The sequence below is a fragment of the Mangifera indica genome, chromosome 2, assembly GCF_011075055.1.
Source record: "Mangifera indica cultivar Alphonso chromosome 2, CATAS_Mindica_2.1, whole genome shotgun sequence".
Lineage (NCBI taxonomy): Eukaryota > Viridiplantae > Streptophyta > Magnoliopsida > Sapindales > Anacardiaceae > Mangifera > Mangifera indica.
Genome location: NC_058138.1, coordinates 3,421,156 through 3,429,377, shown reverse-complemented (window position 1 = coordinate 3,429,377; position 8,222 = coordinate 3,421,156).

Here is an 8,222-nt window from a genome sequence, read left to right as displayed (position 1 = left end):
TGATCAAACAACTACATCTTCTAATTAATTAACTCAACTTTCACCATTTGCATTCATGCACATTATTTCAAGTTTACATACATACATATGTGTGTGTGTGTGTGCACATATATATATATATATGCCATTTATATATTCACATTATTTGCACATTATTTCAGGTATATACTTTTTTCTTTTAAGATTAATTATTCATTCCCATTTATTCAACATTTACTAAGAAATATTTTCATATGCACTATTTTTATTTATCTTTTTTTCACATCAAATAATATGGAAAAAATGTAAGTGAAAAAAAAGAATACTACTTTGTGACAAAGACCTCGGTTCAGGTATGTCTTTTATGCTTGATTTAATCCTCAATCGCCCTTGCTTGGTGAGTCCCTTCCTCCACTTTGTGTGCTCTTTTGGTGCAGTCACTTCTGAGGACAGGGGGAAGGCTTCAGAATGCTGGTCTACTTCCTGCTCGATAAGCGTCATCAGGTGGGGTGGTAATCAAGGAAAGACAAAAAGTATTTATCCATTTACTTCTTTCAAAGAGCAAATATTAAAACTAACAGATTCTGATATATCATTATATGATTAAATGATTTAATTATTTACTTTAAGTTTTATTTAAAATCACTTAATACTAACATAATAACACGACAACATTTGTATTTATTTTTAATTATTGTTAATATATGAAGAATTTTCGTTATTAATAAGCTTATTGCTTTTATAGGCACAAAAGGCTGTTGCTGCAAGGAGACCAAATTAAAGTAGATAGTGAAAACGGTATGAATCATGTTTTATCATATTCTTTATTCAGTTATTCATATTATTGTTGTATATATACTTGTTGATCAAAGGGCTACATCTTCTATTTAATTTTCTAAACTTTCACCATTTTCATTCATGCACCTTATTTTCAATTATACATTAAAATATGCCATTTATATATTCACATTATTTGTGCACTTTGATTTGAATTTCCTTTTTCTTGTTACATTAATTATTCATTTCCATTTATTCAACATTTATTAAGAAACAGGGGTCCTGGTGGCGGGGGGTGAAAACCCCGGGAAAATTATTTATTTATATTTATAGTTAAATTCTTAATTATACACTATTTAGGTTTTTTTTTTCAGTTTTTAAATCTCTTAATCCTAACAAATAGTTTTGTTCTATTTTCTTAATAAAATTATAATTATAAATAATAAATCTCTTTATATTGAGACAAAAATTAATTGCCATAAACTATGTTATGTAATATTTCACTACAAAACATAAAATTTTAAGATTTTAGTCTAAAGTTGAAAGATGTCTAGGTACAACCATTGGCATGTGATTATATAATTGGTATTTTTTTATCTCTAATTTAAAATTAATCAATCATATAATGACACATCAATATTTATAACTTTGTTTGTACATGAATTATTTTCATTATTTATAAGTTTATTGCTTTTGTAGGAAATGGGATCACAGGAGGACCTGTTGCCAAGTCGTGAAAGTGGTATGAATAATGTTTTATCATATTCTTTATTCAATATTATTTGCAATTATTCATACATATTATATTATTAGGGGTGTGCATAATTTAGTTCAAACTATAAAACTAAATTGAATAGCTTAAAAATTACGGTTTAGTTTGTAAAATGGTTTGGTTTGGGTTAGAAAATTTTCAAACAATTTTTTTTCAGTTTGGGTTACGGTTTGAGTGATTTTCAAATTGAATTAAACTGTAAACTGTATTTTTTTAAAATTCGTATATATAACTATGTTTAACATAATTTTTAATAAGCAATTAGATGTATAACTTGTTTTTTTCATATTTATTTTGTCATTTTTCTTTGCATATGTATTGTATATATATTTTATATTTATTTTACACGTGTATATTATGTTTTAAATAACTATAATTTAGTGAATTTTATCAAATGATATATATATATATATATATATATATATATATATATATATATATATATATATATATATATATGTTGAAATAAATGATTTTAAAAGGTTCAACCCATAATAGTCGAATTTTGTATCATATCGTGTGTCAAAAACGTAACATTCTAGATCATGAATCGTATTGTATGATGCACATTTTAAAAATTAAAATAATAAATACTAATAAAATTATAAATATTATAATTGACGCGTTATCATTTTGAAAAATATCACAAACACCTTTAACATTTCTAAATTTTTTATATATAATCATACTATACTATCATTTTATCTAAAAAAGAGTATTAATTTGTATTGGTAATATGTATTGTATCATAGGATACGTATTGTATCGTATGATAAGTTTATTTTATCGTATTAATTTAATACACCTTATAATACGTATCGTTTTTTACTTGTATCATAAGTTACCGGTAATTATGGTTCAAATAATAATTCAAATTAGATCAAATTGTATTTTTCAATTTGGTTTGGTTTAATTTGAAACCTAAAATGGTTTGATTTAAAAATTTTTCAAACTATTTTTTTAGTTTGGTTTGAAAAAATTCTTAAACCACAGCAAGCCGGACCATGCACACCCCTACATATTATTATTATATATTCATCTTTCACATGTTTATTAATAATCTGACTTTGTTAATGCTCTTTAGACGAAGAAGAAGAAGAAGAAGAAGAAGAAGAAGAAGAAGAAGAATGGACTACTTTTAGGATGTCAATACATTTTTTACATTTGCATGATTATATATATATATTTATTACCAATGTTAATGATATGTGTACATATTTTTATATATATTCTATGTAATTCATGCATAATTTTTTTTCTTTTTTTTAATGTTGTATTTAGTTTTATTTGAGAGGTAAGGCTCATTACGTCCCCCTCTCTCTAAGTGTCTTCTTTTTTCAATTAATAAAATTTTTCTCGTACTGTCGAGGTTCGCCAAAAAAATTAATACTTTTAAGTTTTTATTTATGATATAAATCAAATTTATTTAATACAAGTTAAGTGCATGAGTAGGACTAGATTTGATTTGAACCAAAACGGAACAAAACCCAATTCATGATAGACAAGTTAACATATAAACTCGATTTAAAAATAATTTAATTTTAAATTTGATCTGTGTTGTCTAGAACTTGACTTGTTTTAAGAAGATTTCCCTTTTCATGTGCTTCCACAAAAGTTTTTCAAATTTTGGGCATAAGTTTAGGGGATCCTTAGTAAGTTTAGGGGCTTGACAAATAGCATAGTTGTTACGAATGTAAGCTCTAGGCATTTTCCAACAAGATTATCCTTGAGGATTGGCTGGAAAACAGTCTCTGGAGGATGCCCTGAGAGCTTCTGGGAGAATGCAAGTGCTGTGAAAATTGCCAGCTTCTTCCTTTCATTTTCCTCGAAAAGCTCCAGGGACTGCAGGAATCTTCTCGTAACATTTTCGAGATTCATTATGAGAAATGTCCTTCGCCACAGGATATTTTGTACGTAGATTACAGATGATAAAATGACTTCACGTTTAGGCTTACAGTATATTATAGAGTAGGGATGCATTACATACCTTCCTTCTTCATACCATTTACTTTGCTTTGCTTTATCCTGCAATATTTATCTTTTCTTATTTCATACGAATAGTGCTTTTATGTATGCCTTTCTTCATTTTCTTTTATCATTTCATTTTGCAAATAATATATATATCATGGATGCCTTTCTTGAAGATCATTCGACTAGATCTTTGGTATGTCCACCTCCATTCTACTACACACACAGGCTTTGGAAGAATGTAAATAAAATGTTGGTTAGTTGGTTATCTGAAAGTATGCTTAGAGTGATTTCAAAATGTCAATTTGCTTCGGAGATATGGAATACTTCAGAACTTGAGTTCATTAGTGAGTCTAAAACTCAGTTGTTGCATGTTTGGAATCTATTGCAAAATACTGAGAAGGCAATCTGTCCACAAGTGAATATGTACCAAAGAAGAAGAACTTTGCTGAGGTGTTGCCTCTTAATGGCCAAGATATGTCAAATAAGGAGTTGATTCATTACATTTTAGAATGCCTTGCCTCAGAACATGAAGCTATAGTGGCTAGCTTAATGTCTAGGATTGAATCAAGGCTGATCCTTTAACCCTACAGGAGGCACAATATCTACTTAAGAGGCATGAACTTCGGGTAGAAAAAGCCAATCAAAATTTGTCCTCTGTAATGTCCTTAGATTTTCATGGTGGCTCTGCCCACATCAATTTTCTGTTATCTCAGGCCAATGTAGCAGCTCATCGTTCCTGTTCAACAACCTTTCAATACTTTTCAATCTTCCTCTACAAATTATATACCCTCAGCACACCCTACTGAAGCCTTTTCACAGTATTCAACTACTGCATATCCTGAATCCTCACCATCTGCTCAAGCCTTTGAATCTCCACAAAAAAAAAAAAAAAAAACTTCCATTCAGTCAGTTATGCTTCATTCCAATAATCAAATAGCTACTGACCCAACCGTCCAAGACAACTCCTGATACATGGATTCTGGAGCCACAGATCATGAGACCATTGATTTCTCAGCTTTCTGTAGCTTTTACTTATCATGGTCCAGATCAGATACAAGTTGGAAATGTTGAGTTCTTACCTATCTCACATACCAGTTGTACATTCTAGAGCCATTCATTTAAAACATGTCCTGTGTGTATCTAAAATAACGAAAAACCTAATAAGTTTTTCCAGTATAACCAAGGATAACAATGTAGAGTTTCATGAAGATCTTTGTGTGATTAAAGATAAAACTACAAACTCTGTTCTGTTGCAGGGAAGACTTAAAGAAGGTCTTTATCAACCGTCCATTCCTGCATCAGTCTGTTTCAAACAATGCTGTACTAAGCTCATCAGTCCAGCTTCTTCTGAAAACCAATATGTTTGTAATGTTTCAAAGAGTTTTCAAACTATTAGTTCTCTTATTTTGTTATTCTTGTAAATGTATCAGATTGTGCTTCTTCTAAACTGCCTAGTTGTAAAACATTTTCTGATTCTAGTCAAAAGTTTGTTACTTCTGTATTTGTTACATCTTCTGCTTCACTTGATTGTGGCATAATACTAACGTCATCCTAATTCTAAAGTAATGAGTCATGTATTGAAGAAACTTAATCTTCAGTACAATACACAATTTGAAATGTCCTTTTGCTGAACTTGCCAATATGGCTAATTACCTCAGTCTGTTTTTTCTAGATAAGAAACTAAAACCACAGAGCCACTTGAGCCAGTACATTCTGACATCCAACACTTAGAGCATCCAAAGAAGGGTTCAGATACCATATTCACTTTGCTTATGATTTTAGTAGGTTCATCTAGATATTTCCTTTTTGAGTCAAATTTGAAGTCAAGACAGTGTTCAAAAACTATATGCATCTAGCAACAATACAGTTCAGTATTAAGCTCAACTCTCTTCAGGCAAATTGGGGGGTGAATATAGGAGCTTGTTAAATCCCATGATTTCTGAAATTTTTTTTTTTGTTTTTGTATATTATTTAAGAAAATTGGTTGTTGACTGGAATTCCTTTATTTTAGGCATTTTTCTAGTTTCAAGGATTTTTTATCTTAGACAAGCCATCCAGATGTATTGTGGCAGAATTGGTTTAGCTCTCAACTCATATATATATTTTCTTGTATTCTGGATGCCAAATACAATAATCCAGAGAATTTTATTTCTAAGAAATTCAATATGGTATCAGAGTATAAGATTGAACTCTACATTTTTATTATGACAAGTGAAGGAAAGAGTTTGGCAACACAAAGTTGCCTCCAACCCCGGAGGTATTCTCATTGCCAACAATGGAGGAGCCAAAAGACCCATCATACCCATTACTAAAAACAAGAGCTTAACGACATTAATTTCCTTCAATGGTCTCAGTCCGTTATGCTTTTCATCTGCAATAACGAGAAGGAAGATTATCTTACTCGAGAGTCAGTCATCCAAATGAAACGCATCCAAAATACAAAATTTGAAAATTAGATGAGGGTATGGTTATGTAGTGGCTTATCAATTCCATGACTAATGAAACTGGAGAGAACTCTATGTACTACCGAACTACTAAAGAAATTTGAGACTTGACAAAGGAAACCTATTCAAACAAAGACAACACATCTTAAAACTTTGAAATCAAAGGTATTCTGCATGATTTATGTCAAGGAGAATCAACAGCCGCAGAGTATTACAATCCGCTAATCCAAAAATGGCAACAACTCAATGCCTTAGAAGGATACAAGTGGCATTGTCCAGAATACAACAAGTACTATCAAAAGATTGTAGAAAAGGAACAGGTCTATAAGTTTCTTCTAGGCCTGAATACAGACCTAGATGAAGTCAGAGGTGGGATTTAGAGTATAAAACCTTTACCTAGTGTCAAAGAGGCTTTTTCTGAAGTGAGGAGGAAGAGAGTCAATGAAAAGTGATGTCGGGGCATATCTCAGCTTATATCTTTTGAAGCAAGGTATCATACACCAATGTTCATGTGTTGCACTCCACAACAAAACGAAGTCGCTAGAAGGAAAAATCAGCATTTAATGGAGGTTACAAGATCACTCATGCTCGCAACAAATGTTCCAAAGCAGTTTTGGGGAGATGTTGTCCTTATTGCGACAGATCTTATTAATAGAATGTCTTCACGTGTTTTAAGGTATAAAACTCCCTATCAAACTCCTAAGTGTTTATCCTTCCACTCAAATACTATCATCTATTCCTATAAAAGTTTTGGATGCACTGCATTTGTTGATATGTCACTACTATACTTCAATAAACTTGATCCCAAGTCCATTAAGTGTATATTTCTTGTTTATTCTCTTAATAAAACAAGGTATAAACATTACTCTCCTCTTACTAGAAAATTTACCATTCCATGGATGTCACGTTCCTCGAAAATCAACCCTATTATACCCAAGTTGACATTGATGGAGAGAATCCAATCACAAAGGAATATCAATTTTGGAACTCTATGAATATCAAAGGAAGAGAAATTGTCTCTGCCTAGAATGCCTAGAAAACTCTGTGGATACTGAAGGAAGAGAAATTATGCTTCTCCAAAATGCTCAAAAAAATTTTGAACCTGTCCAAACTGAACCCAACCAACCCGTCAAAACTGTTGAGGAAAATTTGTCCCAAACCAAACTTGTCTCTCCTTTTTTGAAAGTTGTTCAAGACAATCCCACTAGAGACCTAATTGTTTATTCAAGAAGAAAGGCGATTCAAAGGGAAGTAGAGAATCAAACACATTTGGAGCAGAACCAAAAGTTCAAATCAAGTCTAAATACTCTAGATCCTCACACATGGAACACTCTCACTGAATATGTGTTAGGTCCAAAGTTTATGCAAGGAAGAGAATCAGGAGAGGAAATAACATGGAGACACTTGGCGGCAAATTAGAGAGAATAGTTGGCAACCAGCAGACTAAAGGTATAGAAACAAAGAGCAAACAACAGGCTATGAAAACAGAAATAGTCCAGTGTGCACATAAAGGAGACACTACTGCAGAGCAACAGAGACAGGGGACCATTTGTACGTACATGACTGATGAGGTGGCCACTCAGGATTGGCCAAGCATTAATGAAAGAAGGGAAATTGATATAGACCTGGAAGGGGGAAAGAAAGGGGAGGAGAGCATTTTGAAGGAAAAATAGTTTATGGGAGAGTTCTAGCCTCTCGAAAGTTGGAGGAATTAGGTGCGTAACGTCAAGTCATTCAAGCTAGTGTTTTGGCTATTTGATTAGTATTCACAAATAGTGATTTAGTTCTCATGTTATTTGTCATTTCACTGCTTTATTGTCAAAAGGGTGTAGAAGAACAAAAACTTTATTTATCATTCCAAAATATTGAATACAAAAAATATCCGATTTACATTTCCAAAAAAATATCAATATCATATTTGCTCAACAAATATTATTCCATTGTGATTATCCTGCATGTATTGCTTGCGGAAGTTGAGCGAAGTTGTCGTAGAAGTGTTGTGAGCTGAGAAATCTTGTGGCCTTGTTCCAGATCTATAACAAAGTGGTATCAGAGCATGACAACTCTTGGTAGAGATGGTGGAGATAAAGGCAAGGGAGCAATGCATCCAGAAACCTCCCCCTCATACTCACCGCCGACGGGGGAACCATCTGGACCACCGTTAGGAACGACAGAAGAAGTTGTAGGAGAGGAAAGGATGAACCAAAACATGTCAGTAGGGGAAGAACAAATGAGAGGCAGCAGGAGGGATCTACAATACCGACGTTTGGACCTTCCTC